Genomic DNA, 24,005 nt, shown 5'->3' with positions numbered 1-24,005 from the left:
AAAATTTATAATATTTACCAACGATTTTATTTTACAAGTCAATTGAGATTCATAAAACGCCAGATAATATTAAAAGTTAATTCTTAAAATATTTCTCGAAAGACAAATTCATAAAATGGATAGAAATTCATAAAATTGATTGACTCTTCTTTTTAACAAAACTAGTATTTCAATTTGCCCGAATTCTAAGAATCCACTAATTCAAGAATTATACGAGACAAACACATTTCTGAAAAATATAATTAATCCAAATATATAAAAACTTACACTAAAATCATAAAAAATATATATAAAAATAATATAAAAAATTATTTGTGATGACTAATAAAAATAATATAAAAATTATATTTATTTACGAATACGTATATAAAGTATCGGTCACGTATCCAAAATGTGCCCAACGATGATACCAAAAACTGTCCAATGATGACTCGACTCCTCCCCTCCCATTAAAGTTAAAGTGTATGTGCTTCATAGGTTTTAAAGTCAATTACGGCCAAAAAACTGTTCAAAACTTTCCTTCCAAACTTCAAATATAAAAGTTGTCATTCTTCCCAATCTAGAATTCTCGTCAACCGATCTTGACCATGGATCTCTTTCTTCTTTTCTTTCCCTCGAATTTTGCAAGTCTTTTCCAAGTCTCAATCCAAAGGCTATTGAATTTTGCAATATACCAATACAACCGCTTAAACTTCGTACAAAATTAAATTTCCACGCATTAATACACTATTTTAATCACGATTTTAATCACTTATCAATGCAGAGAAAAATTAAGTTTTCCTAAAGGAGAATTACTTTCCAATTCAATAGAGAACTGATTCTAGCAATGAAATAAAGACACTAAAAGTAGCAGCAACATTTTTGTCTGTTTGTGACGCGTGATAAAAAACTTAGTACTTTTCAAAAAAAGTTAGTACTTTTCAAAAATCTGACATTTTTAGATATTCCATAGAAGTGATCATCATTTTCGGGATAATATTAAAGTGATAAAATGTGAGCAAGTGGCATAACACTAAGAAGGTTAAAACTAAATTGGTTAAAACTATACGCGGTGGCCCAAAAACAAAAGAAAAGACCGAGGTAATTCAAAATTAAAACACATAAAAAGCCAACATGGACAATATCATCATATCCTGCCAAGCTGATTTTGTTACAACCCGTTGCTTTAATAAGTTATGTAACTTAATGGGAAAATCCTGAAACACATTGGATGAGAACAACTCTTGGGCTTGCCGTTGCTGGTATAATGAACTAGACGGCAATCTGCAGAAAATATATTCAGCCAACGATTCTTTCTCCTAGTGAAATTTATAATATACTAGAATAAAGGTAAAGAAATTAATATAAGTAAAAATAGGCTTGCATAGAAATAGGAGCAGAAGTGTGATTGTCAAGATGTGTCCAGAAATATTCAACCCCCCTCCTCCAAACTTCTTTCTATATCAACATCAGGCTAATTACTCTCTCCTTCCATGAATTTAAAATACATTTTTATCTAAAAAACACAGTTAAAAAAATAAAAATAAAAACTTCTTTTCTTTTGTAGTCTGTTTTTATGTAGAAAATGAGAAAGCAAAGTACCCGATTTAAAAACCATCATCAGAAGATCCTTCAAAATCATTATCGTACAATTCTTCAATTCTGGGAACAATCTCATATCGCGACATTTCCAATTGATCACAGCAGACTTGTGTATCATAACCTCTTTCGTCTATGGGAAAACTCTGGCCCATGGTCAGATGGAAAGCTATATACACAATTCTTTTAGCTAGAATGTTTCCTTGAGGATATTGAAAAAGTACTCTTTCGTCAAGGATCGACAACATAACAAAAATTTTACTGCATAACAATAATTTTTATATCAGCGTGATTGGAAACTGAAATCGAAATTTAAAGAATAAACTCACGTGATATAAAAAGCTTACTAATAAAGTCCAATGTTTTCCGTTGGTACATGCGCACGTACACTTAGCACCATGGAAGTTTGTTTATGGTCGATCTCCAATACTATTTTCATTGATTGCGATCTTTGAAGAATTTCTTCTATCCCATAATCCACTCCAAGATTTTCCTTAAATAACCCAGAAACATTTAACTTATACCAAGCATCAGGTGGGGTATCCAAAAACAGCAATATTAAAGTGACCAAACTCCATGGCTTCCTCACGGCTCAATCTTCCTTGATTTGGATCAAACGCTGCAGCTTCTTCTCGCATGATCCGCTCGCGATGCGGATCCAAGTGGATAGGACATTTGGCGGTAAATCGCCTGGCACGATCTCCTCACGATGAAGATCCATGTGATCGTCTCCTTCCTGATCATTTTGATGAGCAACATTGAACTGCAAAACTCTCTCCCCTCCTGGAGGTGGTCATGGAATAACCGAAGCTTCTCGACGATGCTCATCAATTCATCAAGCTTCGACTGCTGGCCATTCTCCAATGGATTTGAGCTCTCACCTCCTATCATCATTCCTGATCGGAGCAAAGTCATTAACTACAAGTTCCGGATCAGATCTGAGCTTTGCTAATGCGAACGTACTAGATCTAAACTCGAACCAGCTCCTTTTGCCGGATCTGAATCTCTCCTACCATAAACTTGTCAAATCTAGCCTCACTAAACAAATCACAATTGCGTAAATCCAACGTGAATCTCTCACCACCAGCCAGAATCGAAACTCTGCAAGATAAATCCCGATCTAGATTCAACTTTCAGAGATCAAGCTTTTTCTTCACGAACTAGTCTTGATTGAATCCATCTTAATCGATTCAATCTTGATAAATTCCCACGGACGGCGCCATTGAAGATGCAAGAAATTTCTCTCTATTTGGACAGAATATCCTTACACTTCAAGATTTTCCCCACCCTTTTCCCCTCTAATTTCCGTCTAATTTCCGTCTATTTATAGACTGTTACAATTTCTAGAAGCTACCTAACTTCTTGTGTTGGGCCGACACCCCGGGCCTCTCTAGTTATGGGCCTAATTACTTTCAGTGGACCTTTGGCACAGTTCTTCAATCTTGGACCTGTCTTGCAAGAGCTTGGTTCGGACCAGGATCAATTACCCGGCCTATTGCTATCGTGTGGACCGTATCCGACCCACGCCATTTTTGGCATCCTCAAAAGTGCTAGTCATGAATAATAGAAACAACCCGTCTTAGGTTTAAAGGATGTAAGCAAAAGTCACCCACCTCCACGGCTTTCTTGACTTGCGCTGCGGCAAACCCAGGAATTTTGAATCCTGATTAGAATGTGAGCGAAATAGAAATAGAAATAACTACCTAGTAGCACCACGATGCATGTAACGAGGATGCAAAAACAACTAAGCTGTGCCCAACAAGGAACGAATTTTGGTCCCCTGTACAGTCACATAATTAATAATAAATAGTCGAGAATAGAGGCAGGATAAAAAACATTAGAATTGAACAACCCAAGGTAATACTGTATAATATAATCAACAAATTTGCACTTAAACCATTAAAGCAGGCAGTGAGAGTGAGAGCAAATTTAGTTAAGGTGATACGGATTTAACTGGTGCTGATTTGTTTTTGTTTAATCAAAAGATCATGACAAGTAAACTAACACATTTGAGAAAAAATATTTGATGGAAATTATCCACGGCTTAGATTCATATTCAAGCATGCAACAGAACATAATTTCTCAAGGAAATCAAATAATCCAGTCCATAGCCATTCGAGATGGGCAAAGACCCTATCCATTCTTTTAGTCAGTTGAAGGCCAACAGTGATGCCAAATTTCTTCTACTTAATTCTATATATGTCCAATTTGGCCATCAACGCTTCCTTTCAGCACATATAAAATTTCTTAACAGACATGTTACATAAGCCTGTCATTTGATTATCACCATACTCAGAGACAATACCCAAGGAAAGATGGACAAGAAGAGAAACATAACTAATAAAAATGGAATAGCAAAATTAAATTTTTTATACTGATTCGAAGACACCATCATTCTACATGTTATTAACAAAACTGAATACAAATATGGACTCTGCTGACTTTGCACAAACCATCCTGTTATGTTATCTATCTATATGGCACGGGTGCCAAGCGCCAGGGTATGTCGCTTTAGAGTCTAAGCATGAGGACAGACTAAGATATGGATTAAAAATAAATTGTACAGATAACAAACAAAAATATAAGACTGGTGAAAGAACTAATAAATAAGAGTACTCATGGTCAACATAGAAGGCAAAAGATGTCATTTTGTTCATACTTCAAAAATTAATGGCATCCCATTTTAATTATTAATTCTCAAATGCCCAAGTCATGAAGTTAGTCTTATGGGTAAGAATCCACTTCACATTACCTCATCTCGAGTCAAGGGGCAGATCAATAAGCTAAGAGCAATCATATGTAATTGAATTCCAAGTTTCATATTTAACAAGTTGTTTCATTCCGTCAAGTTTACAAAACAATAAAAAGTGAACAGCAGTGACCAAGTGAATAACTAATCTGTCTCCACTACAAAGAGCCCCAATCAAATAAAGGATATTTCATGCTCCAACAGGCACAATTAAAAACATTGAAGTCTGAAAAAATAAAATGCAACTTGATATAACTTTTTTCAAAAAAACAAAGCCCAAATTTTGGTTAATCACAGAGTTAGTGACTTTGTTTCTTTGGAGACATTCCCAAAGAAAAAATGTCTCCATAGAAAAAGCCCTTCCAAATTGTGGCGTATGCTATTATCAACAGTGAGCACACGGTATTCTTTAGTGCTCACCGTGCGGCTGCATCAGAGTTAGTGACTTAATTGTTATAAAATTTTAATTATCAAGGTCACTTGCCAAACCAAAATAAATTGAAGCAAAAAGGAAAAATGGTGACAATTATTCAATGGTAATCATAAATTATAAAATTAACCAATATGTTTCAATTAATAAAGAAGCTGAAAAAATTCATTTTGAAAGACCAATCCCTAAAAAATAGTTGTTTGACCAACTGGGAACTCTTAAAGTTTGTGTGGTTTATTTCTAGGTAGACAATGCTCCATGAAGATTGCTCAAACGCGCAGATTAGTCATCCAACACGCTGAAAAAATAATTGAAAATCAATAAGAAAAAACAAGTGAACCTGATGCATTCCAACATATATTTTCCGGCGGCTGAACTTCCATGTCTAGCCAAAAAAACCTACATGATCAGTGCCTAAGGTCTGTGCGTTTAAGATAGCATCCAACCAAAAATTATTCATGGGCATTTGAATAATTATAAATGCATACATTTCATATTTAGCAATTACTCTTCAAATAACTTACACAATGGCATCAAAAATAAATATTTAGCCCTTAATAAATTGTGCATAATGCAGTTCAAGAGGTGTAACATTTTTAAAAAGAGGGACGCACATTCTCAATAAAGGGTCTCCGTATCATGATACCAAAAGATATAAGTAAAAGTTTAAGTGTGTTAAAAATAAATTAAAAGCAGTACATGAAACAATAAAACTGCCCAGTTTCAAGAGCTTGCCTGAATGGTACTGTGCGCAATATATCGTTGTCTACTTTTGTGAATGCGTTACACGATGCCAAGGTACTTGAGTGAGACCTCCAATCATCTCCTCTGCATACAAAAAAAAAAAAAATTGTTTATAAAAACCTGAAAAAGCAAATTCCAAATTATATGGAATAGAACAATGTTAACATGTTTAAGAAGTTAGCTGCAATAATCATTTAGATTTATACCAATGGAACCTCTTCAGACAAGCCAAATAGATATTTCATCAATCAACAAGTTGACATTTTAGCACAGTAAATTGAAAACATTTGAAGATTGGCATCAGCTGGAAGGTCACGATTATATATGAAACTTAGGTACATTCTGCAAGACCTTGAACTTAGGAATGCCTCAGCCTAGAAACTGCCCAATTGATTATTTTTTCGCATTGCAACAGGGTACAACTTTCCATTAAACCATAATCCTTTTTAGATTATATGAATAATATCCTTCTCATCTAGCCATTCAATGTTTATGAGCATAGCTAAGTCATATATTGATTCACAAATACATTTACGTGCCAATGTTTCAGATTCTCAACTTCGGGTCGTATTAGTCACCCCAGATATTTAATAACTTCAAAGTAAATATAAGTAAGTAAACAACCACAGAGGTAGCTCAAGGCTCAAACAAAATTACACAAATAAGAATAAAATTAACAAGAAAGAATTAAGTGTTAAGAATAAGTTTTTCAACCATATGGATATTGCTTTATTATGGATGTCTTCAGTAGTTTCTGGCTCAATATATACAATATGCGGGTACTTCTCATCCTTTAAAAGAAGAATAGACTACAAAAGAGAACAACAAAGAATATTCACTGACGCCTTTATAAGGAACAAACCAACCTTTGGAAGTTCATGTTGACAGCGGATTGATGATGTTCTCCACCCAACCACATCTTAAAAATCAGTAGAGTTAAAGCATTGAATTACATAGAGGGCAAAAGAAAATGAAGTGCTTGCACAATAAACCAAAGTTCAAAAGCTAAATTGAGTGGGAAAAGGATACGATCGTAATTTGCATTTGCATATGCTACTGTTGAAACAACCATCTGAAGGAGAAGGGGGGGTCTCCCATAATCATTGCCAGTAAGAATCCTTCCTTTTTTTCAAAGGAAAACTGTTGAAATATGCTTGAAAGTATTAATGAAAAATTTTAAATGAAAATTTGAATAGCCTAAAACAGAAGGATTCTCAAAGTGCTTCCTAATGCAGCGCCAGGATCTAAGGCATACAAATTTGGATACCGCAAAACAAGGACAGTCAATAATATTTTTTTGTTCATAATTCTCCAGAATCCATGCTATGATAGAAAAAAGCAATATGATTAAATTAAAATCTAACAACTAAAATACAAAATAAGGCATCTGTGATGCCACAAAAAAATTGAAAATTAATATAGAACTCAAATTAAAAAAGAAAAAGAAAATATCAGGGTTCCATTCGCTGACCAAGATGCAGCGAGACATGCTTTGCAGATTATATCCGAGTTAACAACTAATGATCATTATTTAGTTGCAATGTCCTCAGGTAATTTTGTTTTATTTTTAGTATTATTTTACTATCCGAATTGCAATGTAGTTTTGCTGGACTTCTTTTGACTATTTTTTTTTTTAAGTGGTGAGGTTCTTGTATATGGTAAGATATGATCTTCAAGCCCATCGTATTTCTTTCAGGATGGAAAGTTGTTTCTGCTGTTTCTCTAGGGCTGTACTTCATGCAGCAAGACTTTGCCTGGAGATTGGAAAAGGTCTTGCTTCTTCTTTTTCCTTGGGTTTACATGATATTACAGATTTGATCTTCAAGCCCATCGTATTTCTTTCAGGATGGAAAGTTGTTTCTGCTGTTTCTCTAGGGCTGCATGAAGTGCAGCAAGACTTTGCCTGGAGATTGGAAAAGGTCTTGCTTCTTCTTTTTCCTTGGGTTTACATGATATTACAGATTTGATGGTTGTAGTTATCTTGACGTTTTCAGTTAACATGGATATAGATTTGCCCTACACGATCTACAATGGACACGGCCAGGTCTGGGAGGTCACAAACCGTGCCTTCGGTGTTGAAACTTACAAACAGTAAATCCATGTTTCACACGCCTGCGCATCCATTTCAGTAATTTCTAGTCAGAGCCTTGTTATTTTTAACTTCCTCATTGTTAATTGTTTGTCGTTCCTCTTCCTAAACATAGAATGATATGCACTACTATTGACGAAGTTCACTGGAAAAGTGCAAAGGTAAGAATGTTGAATTTATGAATTTTTATACAAAATAATGATTAACAGGAGTCTAATATCTTCTTGTTTTACTATTTTAGGATCTTTCAAGTGTTTGTTTCTTTTGGACGGTCATATGCATAGTTTGGAAAACATGGCAAGATACCTGCGTGGAAGCTATGAAACCCTTCGACCCACCTTTAATAAAAAAATATAGGATCGTCCCATTTTTTATTTGATGTGGATGCGAAAGAGTTCTCTTACAAAGCAACGCATTTTTAAGACTATCGAGGAAGAAAACTATTTTGTACTGGATGAGTCTCCAAAAACGTTACTTGCTGATCCTATTGCTGAAGTCACATACGATGATGTTCCCTTTGATGCCTTGAAGGTGACTTCATGAAAACGACAAAACAGTAAGATGGGGTGCTGTGGGCCGAAGACAGTTCGGTCGTAGTTTTAAGTATTTTTCTGGAAGAAAACGCAATATCTGTACATCATATGATTCTGAAATTATGATCTCTCTTATGAGCGTACGGGTGCACATATGGTGAATCTGGATGAGAATTCTGATGTTAGAAGCATAGTATTTGATATTTGATAGCTTAAGGTTAGTCAAGCAGTTGGATGGAGGGCGAGAGGACAAACATAAGCTTTTGAATGGCCTTCCTGTTGGGAATCGCATTCGCCGTCCTGAACTTAATCTCCTAGATAGCGAGCTGTAAAAAATTTATGATTTCAGGCAAAAATGCTATTATGATACATCTTTAGATCATGTATTCCGCGAGTCAAGTAAAAGTGCAGATTATCTAGCTAAATGTGCAGTTGATCCTGGTATTGCTATTGATCATGAGCAGGTCCTTAAATTAGAAATGGATGAGGTTAAGAACGTCACTGGTTTATTAACAGGATTGGGACTTGTTGCTCACCAAGGGTTGGACAGCCGAACACTGCGATTGGGTCTCAGTGTTTATTAAAAAGTGACATATGTATGAGTGAAATGTCTTAGTGGTTTGATTGGGGGATGTATCAGATATACTAATAATGTAGTTTGAGTGTGTGCTTTGTTTTTTAAGTTTGTGTTTTTATGCTGTAGTTTGTTTTTATTTGTCGACTTGTGATTATGGATGAGGTTGAATGAAATTTGCATTACACTTGTATTACTAGTCAAAGACAATTAAAAACACAAACCAGTTTGAAGTCTAATGCCAATTTCATTCAACCTCATAAACACAAGTCAACAAATGAAAACAAACTACAGCAGAAAAACAATTAAAAACACAAACTCAAAAAACAAAGCACACACTCAAACTACATTACTAGTATACCTAATACCTGCCCCAATCAAACTACTAAGACATTTCACTCACACCTATGTCACTTTCTAACAAACACTGAGACCCAATCGCAGTCTTCGGCTATCCAACCCTTGGTGAGCAACAAGTCCCAATCCTGTTTAACTCTACCAGTGACGTTCTTAACCTCATCCATTCCCAATTTAAGGACCTGCTTATGATCAATATCAATACCAGGATCAACTGCACATTTAGCTAGATAATCTGCACTTTTACTTGACTCGCGGAATACATGATCTAAAGATGTATCATAATAGCATTTCCGCTTGAAATCATAAATTTTTTATAGCTCGCTATCTACGAAATTAAGTTCAGGACAGCGAATGCGATTCCTAACAGGAAGGCCATTCAAAAGCTTATGTTCGTCCTCTCGCACTCCATCCAACTGCTTGACTAACCTCAAGCTATCAAATATCAAATACTATGCTTCTAACATCAAAATTCTCATCCAGATTCACCATATGTGCACCCACCCGTACGCTCATAAGAGACCACAATTTCATAATCATATGATGTACAGATATTGCGTTTTCTTCCAGAAAAATACTTAAAACCACGACCGAACTGTCTTCGGCCCACAACACCCCATCTTGCTGTTTTGTCGTTTTCATGAAAAAAAAAAAAAATCATCTGAAGTCACCTTCAAGGCATCAAAGGGAACATCATCGTATGTGACTTCAGCAATAGGATCAGCGAGTAATGTTTTTGGAGACTCATCCAGTACAAAATAGTTTTCTTCCTCGATAATCTTAAAAATGCGTTGCTTTGTAAGAGAACTCTTTCGCATCCACCACATCAAATCAAATATGGGACGATACCTATATTTTTTATTAAAGATGGGTCGAAGGGTTTCATAACTTCCACGCAGGTATCTTCCTATGTTTTCCAAACTATGCATATGACCGTCCAAAAAAAACAAACACTTGAAAGATCCTAAAATAGTAAAAAAAGAAGATATTGACTCCTGTTAATCATTATTTTGCACAAAAATTCATAAATTCAACATTCTTACCTTTGCACTTTTTCAGTGAACTTCGTCAACAATAGTGCATATCATTCTATGTTTTATAAGAGGAATGGCAAACAACTAACAACTAACAAAGAGGATGTTAAAAAGTATACTAGACTATAATATGTATGTGTGTAAAGTAACAAGGCTATGTGACTAGAAATTACTGAAATGGATGCGCAGGCGTGTAAAACATCGATTTACTGCTTGTAAACTTCCAACACCGAAGGCACGGTTTGTGACCTCCCAAACCTGGCCGTGTCCATTGTAGATCGTGTAGGGAAAATCTATATCCATGTTAATTGAAAACATCAAGATAACTACAACCAACAAATCTGTAATATCATGTAAACCCAAGGAAAAAGAAGAAGCAAGACCTTTTCCAATCTCTAGGCAAAGTCTTGCTGCTGCATGAAGTACACAGCCCTAGAGAAACAACAGAAACAACTTTTCATCCTGAAAGAAATACAATGGGCTTGAAGATCATATCTTACCATATATAAGAACCTCACCACTTAAAAAAAATAGTCAAAAGAAGTCCAACAAAACTATGATGCAATTCAGATAGTAAAATAATACTAAATAAAACAAAATTACCTGAGGACATTGCAACTAAATAATGATCATTAGTTGTTAACTCGGATATAATCTGTAAATGAGATTAAAATCCAAACACTATTAATAAATTGAGAGAGACCCAAATGAGGATTAAAAGCATAAGATATACAAAACAAGAAAATTATATAAATGGTTTACTGAACTTTAAGTTGGGTAAGGTTGAACTTGTAACCCTAAGCTTCACAAACGTAGTTTAACATTTCAAAAATGTATCACATTGGAGCAACCTTACCTTTGAGCCAAGGGCTCCACTATGTTCATCCCACCTCATTTTAAAGCATTTAAAACCTAAGTTTGTTTCATTAACTACAAACAGAAGAATAATCAAATACAGCAAAAATGCAGTTTACTAACCCCAGTAGAGCAAGAGGGAGAAACGCTGGATTTTCTAAATCCAGAAGAAGTCAAGTGCTAATTGGAGCACCATAATGATATTTATGCCCAAACTGAAACCAGTAAAATAGTTGAGAAATAAAAAATATAAGTCAAAAAACGTGAAATAATTCTGATTCTGAAGAAGCAGATAGGGAATTTCATTGAAAATGCATAAAACTCAAACAGTATAATACCTACTTCTCACAACAACCTCAAACAAGAATCAGAAATAAAAGCTATACCAGATCTAATCTGATCAGTGTTCAAACATCAAACCCATTACACAAACAACAACTAATCATGCGAATCAAATATGAGAAATCAGAATTTCAAAATCATGTATAAAAATGGGGAAGACAACATACCTGATGTGTGAGAGAAACAAGATAGAGTAGATCTGATGGTGAGAGAAACAAGAAAAGAAGAGAGACAAAGATAGAGTAGATCTGAAGATCTGATGTGTGTTTGGGGGGAGAGAGAGATGATGCGTGTGGGTGGAGAAACTGAGAAAGTGTGTAGATTAATAAATAACATGAGGTTTATTTTTTAAAAGTAAAAAGAATGAAGCAACGTATTTTGAGATAGACGATTCCGGAACACTGAGGAATTGCATAATGGTTGTTCTAGTTTAATTCATTGCGAGTTCATACCATAAAGGCCTAAAAGTATCAAAAGAAACAAATACAGAGGCAAGTGAGGGTTAAAGATCTTCTGCTAAGAACATTTTTTTTTTTTTTGTATGGAGAAGCATTCAAAAGAAAAGGCATCCCTCGGAAGATGCACAAGGCCTAAGATCTATAACGTGATAAATTTTAGAAATATATACACAAATATTACAACAATCACTAGAATTAATGAAAACAAATCTATGAGAAAGTCTCATGAAAAGTTAACAAAACAATAGTACGTAAACATACTTATATTTTTTCGATACTACTGAAGCTTGTGAACGGCGAAACAGCAGGCGATAGAACCTGAAAGATGTGGGTTTTGATATTTTGATTATTGCAGACAGATAGAGAGAGAGAGAGCAAGTTCAAAGTTGGGAGCGAGAATAGAGATGGAGGCTTTGACTCAGGGACATGTTGGACTGTGAGAGACAGAGAGGTTATATCTCTATTGATAATCTCTGAACATGTACAAGTCGATATATATAGGAGATAAAATACAACGGGTGAATAGTACAGTAACGGCTATGTAATTGAGAAATTATTATATAAACCAAGCCCCCAACACATTTTGCTTAGTTGGTGGACTAGGCCAATCAATTGTAGACGGATTCTATTGAAATTGAACAAAACCCTAGCCTTGAACCCATTTCATTTGGAGAGATCGGGTTTTTTTGTTTTGTTTGATCTGGGTTTTGCAAAGGTGAGGGTCAGATCGATAGAGGTTAATGAGAGGGAGAGGGGATGAGAGAGGGAGATGATCAGGCCCGTCGGGCAACCCAAACAACAAAAGTGGACCTTACAACTTCAAAAGATTGAAATGTAGTCCAACAAAAGAGCCTAGGAAACAGGCCCAACCCACCACCTATTCGTAAAGGAAATAACAAGAAATAAAATCTTTTCAAGGTAGGAGTAGAGGTAAAATCATAAGTTTTTTTTTTTGGTTTTTTGACGTCGAGTATTGTGACGTCATCCGTAATAGTCAACTTTATTCCCCTTTTTATAAGTAATATTTAATTCTTAAAAAAAAAAAAAAAAAAATGGACAACTCTCCATGATCCTTTCACCTTCACCAAATTCAGAGAAGCACTCTTCTTTGGCCGTTAGAATTTAACATTCAAATAAGAGTTGAAAATCTTCTGCAAAAGAGACATTGTTTCTGTATGAGATGTAGAAAGGGAAGAAGGGGGAGGAGCTTACTAAATTTATACCAAGACAACCCCTCCGAGCTCTACCAGCTAAGAAATCTGCTATTTGATGTTCTCGAAGAGTAACATAATATTCTTCAAATTGGTTAGTAAATCTACGATTTCACTGCAAGATATAGAATAGTGTATTTTATCATGTAAAAAAGAAAATAAAAAATAAATTTAAAAAAACTATGTTTGTTACCTCCATATTTCTGCCCCTTACTGTATCACATCTTGGTTGTCACCCATCACAATTGCAACACGACAATCCAGTGCTCCATTTGGGTATTCCAAGTCTGTGAAGCACTTTGGATAAGAATGTTGCTTTGAAGTAAAGTTTGTGAGAGAATCAATTAAAATACGAAAATCAAAACAGTTTGAAATGAACTTATTTTTTTAGGATATGTAGAATATGAAAACAACATAATTAGGCTTCCTGTATCTTCTAATCATAGCCTTCGTCGGGCTAATTTTTTGTAACTTGCTTTATTTATAAAACTACCTTACCTTTCTAATATGGGGAAGTGCAGAAAACACCCCTGAAGTATACTTTTTGTAGCATTTTTACACCCTAATTGAAAAGGTGTGCAAAATTACCCCTCTGTGCAATAAACACCCCTAAATTGTTACTGTAATACCCATTTTGCCCTTTTAGTCTTCCGAAAATACCCATCCTTCTCTCTCTACTCTCTGCCGCCGGTTCCTCCTACCACCATCTTCTTCTCACACCATAATTCACCCCTCAACTCCACCCATCAATCTCACCATATACATATATATACACACACACACATATATATATCTATATATATACAAGGCGGCTGCGAATCAGAGAACCTTCGCCAACAACTCTGGCGACAACAACCCGATCCGTGTTGGAGGACCCACAAACCCTCTTCTCACCGACGGTGGTCTATCCACCGTCATATCGAAGCCCAATGGTGTCTGTGGCATCGATACCAACTCAGCCACCGTCATAATCTCTGAGGAAGAAGACGACTGCCGCGGCGTGAAGAGCACACGATTTGCAGTAACCGGCGCGTGTTGAAGGGCATGAAATTATGCCATCGCCGCCACTGCCGCAGATCGATTTATTGAGGATGATTTGGTAAACCCATGGCCGCCACCTGCAAATCAAGATTGGATTTGGTGGTCGTCGTTCGCACGTGACGACAAGCCGAAGAAGATGTCGGCGATGACGCAGAGCCTCGGAGAGCAGATTCGACGCAGACTACACAGCCGACAACGATGACGCAGATTCGACGGCGTTGAAGTCCGGCGACAAACGCCGGACTTCAACTCATAGCTCTTGCAGAGAACTTAAAATAGAACAAGCTCTCGAGTCTCGCCGGTGTTCATGGTCGCCGGAGTTGCTTCACCGATTGGGTCTTGTAGATATTGAAGCTCACCACCCATGGAAGGCTTTGTTATTTTACAATTTAGCTTCACCCCGAGTCCAACTCGGACGAGAATACCAAATCAGCTTTGACCCATCTCCACTTCATCTCTCTTTCCCCTCTCAACACAAAAATTGCAGTGGCGTCGAGGTCGTCGTCGTCATCGGTGGAGATGAAAGTCGTTAATAAGAGGAGAGAGAAACACGGAGATGTCGTGTCGGTGTGGCCGCCGTTGGGTTGTCGAGGTCGTCGTCGTTATCGGCAAAGGTGGTTGTCGTCGACGGCGACTGGAGCCGCTGCCGGATTTGCCTATATATTTGCAGAGTGTAACTTCCGGCGGCCGGCACCACCTTCGCCGAAAGTCCCCGGCCATTATGATTGATTTATATCTTGAATGTGTTCTTCATTTTCTTGTGGAGGTTTGATGAATACTTAAATCCGCCAAGCAAGTTGATTTCATGGCAAAGAAGGGAGTGTCCGTGGTGATGCCAGTTAGGTGCCATTCATACCCCCTACACTCATGGTTATCAAAATCGTGATCTCCGATCACAGTATTACTTGATCCTACGGTTCAAAGTTATCAAAACTGATCGTGAAAACTGAAGCCCAAGAAACCGAACAGGGTTTGCAGAGTCCTTTTTGGTCTTTTTACAATTTTTTGTATATTTATATGTTTTATAAAATTATTGATTAAGGGCACTTTAGTCAAGTTCAGTTTTAAATTTCTCAGAGGGACTTGATTGCACCAAATTGAAACTTGAGGGGTGTTTTTTGCACGGGAGGGGTGTGATATGCACTATAAGCATACTTGAGGGGTGTTTTTTGCACTTTACCCAATTATGATCGACATAATGTGCAATCTCATCATAAATGTGTTTGAACACTTAACTTGGTTCGAAAAACTTCTTGTTGCGACTTTTATAATGTGCTTCTAAAGAATGATTTAAGTAAAAATAACATTTTAAAAATACTAAGATTTCGGTGATACAGACACAAAAAATCAATAATATTTACCAACGATTTTATTTTACAAGTCAATTGAGATTCATAAAAAGCCAGATAAATATTGAAAGTTAATTCATTAAAATATTTCTCGAAAGATAAATTCACAAAATTGATAGAAATTCATAAAATTGATTGACTCTTCTTTTTAACAAAACTAGTATTTTAATTTGCCCGAATTCTAAGAATTCACTAAATCAAGAATTATACAAAACAAACGCATTTCTGAAAAATATAATTAATCCAAACATATAAAAACTTACACTAAAACCATAAAAAAAGAAAATATACCAAATTTGGCTTTCCTAATTTGCGATGACTTATAAAATAATATAAAAAATTATTTTTATTTATGAATACGTATATTAAGTGTCAGTTACGTTTCTAAAATGTACCCTACGATGATACCAAAAAGTGTCCAACGATACGATTTCTCCCTTCCCATTGAAGTGTATGTGCTTCATAGCTTTCAAAGTCTTTTATACGTGTCGGCCAAAAAACTGTTCAAAACTTTCCTTCCAAACTTCAAATAATAAATATGAAAGTTGCCATTCTTCCCAATCTATTCTCGTCAACCGATCTTGACCCATGGATCTCTTTCTTCTTTTCTTTTCCTCGAAATCCAACGCACGATCAAATCTTTTCCAAGTCTCAATCCAAAGGCTATTGAATTTTGCAATCGACCAATACAACCGCTTAAACTTTGTACAAAAATAAATTTCCACGCATTAATACACTATTTTAATCACGTATCAATGGCGTAAAAAAATTAAGTTTTCCTAGAGCAGAATTACTTTCCAAAGCAATAGAGAACTGATTCTAGCAATGAGATAAAGACACTTGTTTGTGAAAAAACTGACATTTTTAGATATTCCATAAAAGTGAACCTCATTTTTGGGATAAAATGAATATTAAAGTGATAAAATGTGAGCAAGTGGCATAATGAAGTGGCTTATGGAGCAATTTCAAGTAGAGACTAAATCCTCTCTAGATGTCGCATGATGGAGTGGCTTATGGAGCAATTTCAAAACCGTTCCCCAGTGATCTCTTATTACTACTCCACAACCAGCTTCTTTGGTCCCACCAATATTTTTCTTAAATAACCCAGAAACATTTAACTTATACCAACTTTCAGGTGGGGGTATCCAAAAACAGCTGATTACTTCATGTTTTGATAAAGTCTCCGGACAACTCTCCAAAACATAAATTTGCTGCTTAAACAAATAATTATAAATCCCTTCTTCGTACATTCTAGGACTAGAGTGAAGTTTTCTATCGAGATACATCTGAACTTGTTGTAAGAGTATGTTGGTTACAAATGACCCTTCTTGCCTATTTATAGGTATACACCCAACAATCTAGAACTCCCTACAAGAATATCTAAAACTCTACAAAACTCCGTACAATACTCCATCCTTCTCTACACTATCCCGGAAGACTCTAGAACTCTATTATACTCAAGTCTTCTGATGCCATTTAGACGCCTCCACAATGCTTGGGTGTCTCATGCGTGTCGTAACCTCCATGATAGTGGACAGAAAGTGTGGAGAGGACATTGTTCAGGTGCCCTGTTTCTTAAGTTCTGCCACTTGCAGTTGAGTGAAGCGAGCGCACTCCAGAAAGAGTGTCAAAGCTATTTATATCTAGCAAACGTTAAATAACATTACAAGGCCGAGTAGAACCAACTAATCGCCATTTGTTGTTCTACTGTACTTTTTGCAACTCACAACTTTCAACCAATTGATCTGTATATATATACAAATATATTTTTTATGGCACCTTATTCGGTAACAATCGCAAGGCTATCTCCCCATACTGATATGTATGCATACATCCATAATTACACGATAAATCAACCTTTTTATGTTGCCCTATGGGACACCTCACCATTGAATTGAATTGCAATCCTCGTGCTATCATCTCCATTTCTCATATTTTTGAGATGGAAATCATAAATCATGTTTCACTTGGGGATTATCATTAATTAACTAAAAAGAAAGTTGAAATTTTTCTTGATACTCAATTCATTGAGATATTAACTATCAATATAATTTTACATATTCATACAATATCAGTTTAATCTATACTACAAAAGACGAATTCATGGGAATCATTAAACACCTCACCACCCCCCTCCCACCTGTTCTTCTTACATGTTATCCATTCTTCTGCATTATTTTGCACTCTTGTAGAGGTAATTGTAATTGTCTCAATTATAATCTAAAACCGGAGAAAGTATCAGATTATTATTATTATTTTGGTGGTGTGGGGTGCGGTGTGGAGAGGACATTGACAGTACACATGTTACTTCAATTTCCTGCGTATTTCAGCATGGACTGATTCAGTAGCAAATTGCAATTAACCGTTTATTCAAATGCCTGAGTTTGTTTAACATCATTTCAAAAAATTCTACATTTTGGTAAGCCGTTTAAAAAATAAAAAATAAAAAAAACATTTATTAACATTGAGCTAATACAAAGAACTCTATAACGTTAAGTTATAGAGCTTGCTTTGCAAAGATACCGTAGTAAAGAACTTGAGGGATTTGTTAACAATGGAGTAAAACCTGGATAATTTAAGCGCAAGTAGATTAGAGACTCGAGCGTATGAGAAAGTGCCTATCATCCAAGTCATACATGACATCAACAACAAATTTGAGAAAGTAATGAAAATAATAGTAATTATGGTGGTGTCCCAGTAAAAGAACAACAGGAGAAAAAAGAAAGAGGGGGGCACTTACTACAAATATGGGAAAGTAATGAAAATAATAGTAATAATAGAGACAATTCTATACTGCTAAAAGAAATCCAATTGCGAAAACAAATTACTCATATTATCTGTAGAAATAGATGACAGATTGATAGCACCAAAGCAATGTTTAGTTCTATAAAGTTATTTATTTTTCACAGTACAATTCTATTCTGCTAATAAATGGTACATGACAAATTGAATATAAAGTACCGTTGAATCCAATTTTCTTCTTGTAGGCAACAGCAGCTTCCATAAAAACCCTGTAAGTGGATAACCAGTTAATCAAATGTAAATTAAATTAAAGTAAAGAGAAAATAAAGAACAATATTGAATATGTTAGACAACAAATCACATGAAAATAGGAAACCTTGCTATACGGTTATCTGCTTTCAAAAACAAATTTTGAAAATTAAACAGTAATAATAAAGAGACAAGACAGTTCTCAATAATACCTGGGGAAATTTAAAATTTATTCTGTAATTCAGGGATTACGAGAAGTAGCTGATGAGCCTACCATATGATCAAGCTCTCTTTCCATATCTGTGTTTAAAAGGGTCTGATAACCCTCCCGACCACCCCAGAAAACGTAATTTTCGCCCCCTAGATAATGCGTAACCTGTAGCATGGGCAAAATAGCAGACTTAGCATTTCATTGAATTATTGACGTTAGAAGTGCTAGTTATGAATAAAAGACACAACACATCTTAGGTTTAAAGGATGTAAGCAAAAGTCACCCACCTCCATGGCTTTCTTGACTTGTGCTGTGGCAAACCCGAGAATTTTGAATCCTGATTAGAATGTGAGCACAGTTATCATATTCAAGTAGCAAAATAGAAATAGAAATAACTACCTAGTAGCACCACGATGCATGTAACGAGGATGCAAAAACAACTGATAAGGTAATACTGTATAATATAATCAACATCTTCACTTAAACCATTAAAATAAAGAAAAATAAATTTGCACTTAAACCCATTAAAGTAGGCAGTGAGAGCAGTAAATTTAGTTAAGGTGATACAGATTTAACTGGTGTTGATTTGTTTTTGTTTAATCAAAAGATCATGACAAGTAAACTAACACATTTGAAAAAAAATATTTGATGAAGGAAGAAATTATCCACAGCTTAGATTCATATTCAAGAATGCAACAGAACATAATTTCTCAAGGAAATCAAATAATCCAGTCCATAGCCATTCGAGATGGGCAAAGACCCTATCCATTCTTTAGTCAGTTGACGGCCAACAGTGATGTGATTAAAGCAAAGGATGCCAAATTTCTTCTACTTAATTCTATATATGTCCAATTTGGCCATCAACGCTTCCTTTCAGCGCATATAAAATTTCTTAACAGACATGTCACATAAGCCTGTCATTTGCCAATTAAATCAGTCTGATTCACCAAACTCAGAGAGAATACCCAAGAAAAGATGGACAAGAAGAGAAACTTAACTAATAAAAATGGAATAGCAAAAATTATATTTTTAATACTGATTCGAAGACAACATCATTCTACTTGTTATTAACAAAACTGAATACAAATATGGACTCTGCTGACTTGCACAAACCATCCTGTTATGTTATCTATATGGGCATGCACAAACCATCCTGTTATGTTATCTATATGGGCATGGGTGCGAAGCGCCAGGGTATGTCGCTTTAGAGTCTAAACATGAGGACAAACTAAGATGTGGATTAAAATTAAATTGTACAGATAACAAACAAGAATATAAGACTGGTGAAAGAACAAATAAATAAGAGTACACATGGTCAACATAGAAGGCAAAAGATGTCATTTTGTTTATACTTCAAAAATTAATGGCATCCCATTTGAATTATTAATTCTCAAATGCCCAAGTCGAAGTTATTCTTATGGGTAAGAATCCACTTCACATTACAAGGGGCAGATCAATAAGCTAAGAGCAATCATATGTAATTGAATTCGAAGTATTATATTAACAAATTGTTTCATTCCGTCAAGTTTACAAAACAATAGAAAATGAACAGCAGTGACCAAGTGAATAACTAATCTGTCTCCACTACAAAGAGCCCCAATCAATAAATGATATTTCATGCTCCAACAGGCACAATTAAAAACATTGAAGTCTGAAAAAACAAAATGCAACTTGATATAACTCTTTTCAAAAAAAACAAAGCCCAAATTTTGGTTAATCACAGTGTTAGTGACTTTGTTTCTTTGGAGACATTCCCATAGAAAAAATGTCTCCATAGAAAAAGCCCTTCCAAATAGTGGTTTATGCTATTATCAACAGTGAGCACACGGTATTCTTTAGTGCTCACCGCGCGGCTGCATCAGAGTTAGTGACTTAATTGTTATAAAATTTTAATTTTCAAGGTCACTTGCTTAAACAAAATAAATTGAAGCAAAAAGGAAAAATGGTGACAATTATTCAATGGTAATCATAAATTATAAAATTAACCAATATGTTTCAATTAATAAAGGGTTCTGCTGACAAATTTCATTTTGAAAGACCAATCCCCTAAAAAATAGTTGTTTGACCAACTGGGAACTCTTAAAGTTTGTGTGGTTTATTTCGAGGTAGACAATGCTCCATGAAGATTGCTCAAACGCACAGATTAGTCATCCAACACGCTGAAAAAATAATTGAAAATCAATAACAAAAAACAAGTGAACCTGATGCGTTCCAACATATAATTTCGGGAGGCTGAACTTCCATGTCTAGCCAAAAAAAATAGCTAAAGCAACCTACATCATCAGTGCCTAAGGTCTGTGCGTTTAAGATAGAATCCAAGCAAAAATTATTTATGGGCATTTGAATAATTATAAATGCATACATTTCATATTTCGCAATTCCTCTTCAAATAACTTACACATTGGCATCAAAAATAAATATTTAGCCCTTAATAAATTGTGCATAATGCAGTTCAAGAGGTGTAACATTTTTAAAAAATAACATTTTTAAAAAGAGGGATGCACATTCTCAAATAAAGGGTCTCCGTATCATGATACCAAAAGATATAAGAAAGTAAAAGTTTAAGTGTGTTAAAAATAAATTACAAGCAGTACATGAAACAATAAAACTGCCCAGTTTCAAGAGCTTGCCTGAATGGTACTGTTCGCAATATATCGTTGTCTACTTTTGTGAACGCTAACATCAACAAGATGCCAAGGTACTTGAGTGAGACGTCCAATCATCTCCTCTGCATACCAAAAAAAAAAGTGTTTATAAAAACCTGAAAAAGCAAAATTGTATTCCAAATTATATGGAATAGAGCAATGTTAACATGTATAAGAAGTTAGCTGCAATAATCATTTAGATTTATACCAACGGAACCTCTTCAGACAAGCCAAATCGGTATTTCATCAATCAACAAGTTGACATTTTAGCACAGTAAATTGAAAACATTTGAAGATTGGCATCAGCTGGAGGTCACGATTATAAATGAAACTGAGGTAAATTGTGCAAGACCTTGAACTAATTAGGAAAGCCTCAGCCTAGAAATTGCCAATTGATTATTTTTTTCGCATTGCAACAGGGTACAACTTTCCATTAAACTATAATCTTTTTAGATTATAATGAATAGCCATTCAATGTTTATGAGCATAGCTAAGTCATATATTGATTCACAAATACATTTACCTGCCAATGTATCAGATTCTCAACTTCGGGTCGTATTAGTCACCTATTTAATAACTTCAAAGTAAATATAAGCACTCATAAGTAAACAACCGCAGAGGTAGCTCAAGAAAGAATTAAGTGTTAAGAATAAGTTTTTCAACCATGGATATTGCTTTATTATGGATGTCTTCAGTAGTTTCTGGCTCAATATATACAATATGCGGGTACTTCTCATCCTTTACAAGAAGATTAGACTACAAAAGAGAACAACAAAGAATATTCACTGACACAGAGAAATGCATGAATAAGAAACAAACCAACCTTTGGAAGTTCATGTTGACGGCGGATTGATGATGTTCTCCACCCAACCACATCTTAAAAATCAGTAGAGTTAAGCATTGAATTACATAAGAGGGTAAAAGAAAATGTAGTGCTTGCACAATAAACCAAAGTTCAAAAGCTAAATTGAGTGGAAAAAGGATACGATCGTAATTTGCATTTGCATATGCTACACGACGCATAAAATATGCCAAAAAAGCTAACACGAATTTTAGGTCATCAGAGTCATTAACCATCTGAAGGAGAAGAGGGGGTCTCCCATAATCAATGCCAGTAAGGAACGGATGCTTCCCAGCTTCCCAGATCTCCCAACAATCCAGTGGAAGTAAAAACAAGGTAAAGGAAAACTGTTGAAATATGCTTGAAAGTATTAATGAAAAATTTAAAATGAAAATTTGAATAGCCTAAAACAGAAGGATTCTCAAAGTATAACTTCCTAATGCAGCACCAGGATCTAAGGCATACAAATTTGGAATAATACACAAACTGAAATACATGGATACCGCAAAACCACAACTTAGTCTGTCGTAAGGACAGTCAATAATATTTTTTTCCCTTATGTTCATAGTTCTCCAGAATCCATGCTATGATAGAAAAAAGCAATATGATTAAATTAAAATCTAACAACTAAAATACAAAATAAGGCATCACAGATGCCACAAAAAAATTGAAAATTAATATAGAACTCAAATTAAAAAAATATCAGGGTTCCCATTCGCTGACCGAGCTGCAGTGAGACATGTTTTGTAGGTTACATCCGAGTTAACAACTAATGATCATTATTTAGTTGCAATGTCCTCAGGTAATTTTGTTTTATTTAGTATTATTTTACCATCTGAATTGCATCGTAGTTTTGCTGGACTTCTTTTGACTATTTTTATTTTTTTTTAAAGTGGTGAGGTTCTTGTATATGGTAAGATATGATCTTCAAGCCCATTGTATTTCTTTCAGGATGGAAAGTTGTTTCTGCTGTTTCTCTAGGGCTGTACTTCATGCAGCAGCAAGACTTTGCCTGGAGATTGGAAAAGGTCTTGCTTCTTCTTTTTCCTTGAGTTTACATGATATTACAGATTTGTTAGTTGTAGTTATCTTGACGTTTTCAGTTAACATGGACATAGATTTGCCCCACACGATCTACAATGGACACGGCCAGGTTTGGGAGGTCACAAACCGTGCCTTCGGTGTTGAAGTTTACAAGCAGTAAATAGATGTCTTACACACATCCATTTCAATAATATCTAGTCACAAAGCCTTGTTAGTTTACACACATATATATTACAGATTCTAGTATACTTTTTAACGTCCTCCTTGATAGTTGTTTGTCGTTCCTCCTCCTCCTATAAAACATAGAATGATATGCACTACTGTTGATGAAGTTCACTGGAAAAGTGCAAAGTTAAGAATGTTGAATATATGAATTTTTGTACAAAATAATGATTAACAGGAGTCTAATATCTTCTTGTTTTACTATTTTAGGATCTTTAAGTGTTTGTTTCTTTTGGATGGTCATATGCATAGTTTGGAAAACATGGGAAGATACCTGCGTGGAAGCTATGAAACCCTTCGACCAACCATTTTTGATTTGATGTGCTGGATGTGAAAGAGTTCTCTTACAAAGCAACGCATTTTTGAGATTATCAAGGAAGAAAACTATTTTGTACTATTTTGTATTGGATGAGTATCCAAAAACGTTACTCACTGAACCTATTGCTGAAATCGCATACGATGATATTCCCTTTGATGACTTGAAAGTGACTTCAGATGATTTTTTTTTCCATGAAAACGACAATACAACAAGATGGGGTGCTGTGGGCCGAAGACAGTTCGGTCGTGATTTTAAGTATTTTTCTGGAAGAAAACGCAATATCTGTACTTCATATGATTCTGAAATTGTGGTCTCTCTTATAAGCGTATGGGTGGGTGCACATATGGTGAATCTGGATGAGAATTCTGATGTTAGAAGCATAGTCTTT

The 24,005-nt window shown here is 35.2% G+C and overlaps 2 long non-coding RNA genes across 8 annotated transcripts; both read right to left on the bottom strand.

Annotated features, from left to right (window-relative positions):
* Positions 1–1,344: 1,344 nt before the first annotated feature.
* Positions 1,345–12,425, bottom strand: LOC132279094 (uncharacterized). 5 transcript variants are annotated; one of them, XR_009471213.1, is made up of 6 exons: positions 12,005–12,425; positions 11,067–11,158; positions 6,531–6,641; positions 6,368–6,420; positions 1,926–5,585; positions 1,345–1,839 (listed from the first exon to the last, which is right to left on the bottom strand). It is a non-coding gene; the product is annotated as an uncharacterized LOC132279094 (long non-coding RNA). The 5 variants fall into 5 exon arrangements; XR_009471214.1 differs by lacking the exon at positions 12,005–12,425 and adding an exon at positions 11,453–11,996; XR_009471217.1 differs by lacking the exons at positions 6,368–6,420; positions 6,531–6,641.
* Positions 12,426–18,130: 5,705 nt separating this feature from the next.
* On the bottom strand, positions 18,131–23,602 carry LOC132279092 (uncharacterized). 3 transcript variants are annotated; one of them, XR_009471212.1, is made up of 4 exons: positions 22,015–23,602; positions 18,834–21,274; positions 18,548–18,711; positions 18,131–18,355 (listed from the first exon to the last, which is right to left on the bottom strand). It is a non-coding gene; the product is annotated as an uncharacterized LOC132279092 (long non-coding RNA). The 3 variants fall into 3 exon arrangements; XR_009471211.1 differs by having other exon boundaries at positions 18,131–18,711; positions 22,015–22,067; positions 22,178–23,602; XR_009471210.1 differs by having other exon boundaries at positions 18,131–18,711.
* Positions 23,603–24,005: the final 403 nt, after the last annotated feature.

Source organism: Cornus florida, unplaced genomic scaffold (assembly GCF_030987335.1).
Source record: "Cornus florida cultivar Cherokee Brave unplaced genomic scaffold, ASM3098733v1 CherokeeBrave_3.0.0_Hap2_Chr10, whole genome shotgun sequence".
NCBI classification, from domain to species: Eukaryota; Viridiplantae; Streptophyta; class Magnoliopsida; order Cornales; family Cornaceae; genus Cornus; species Cornus florida.
Note: the sequence above shows the minus strand (reverse complement) of the source record. Positions and strands in the feature narration are given on the sequence as shown.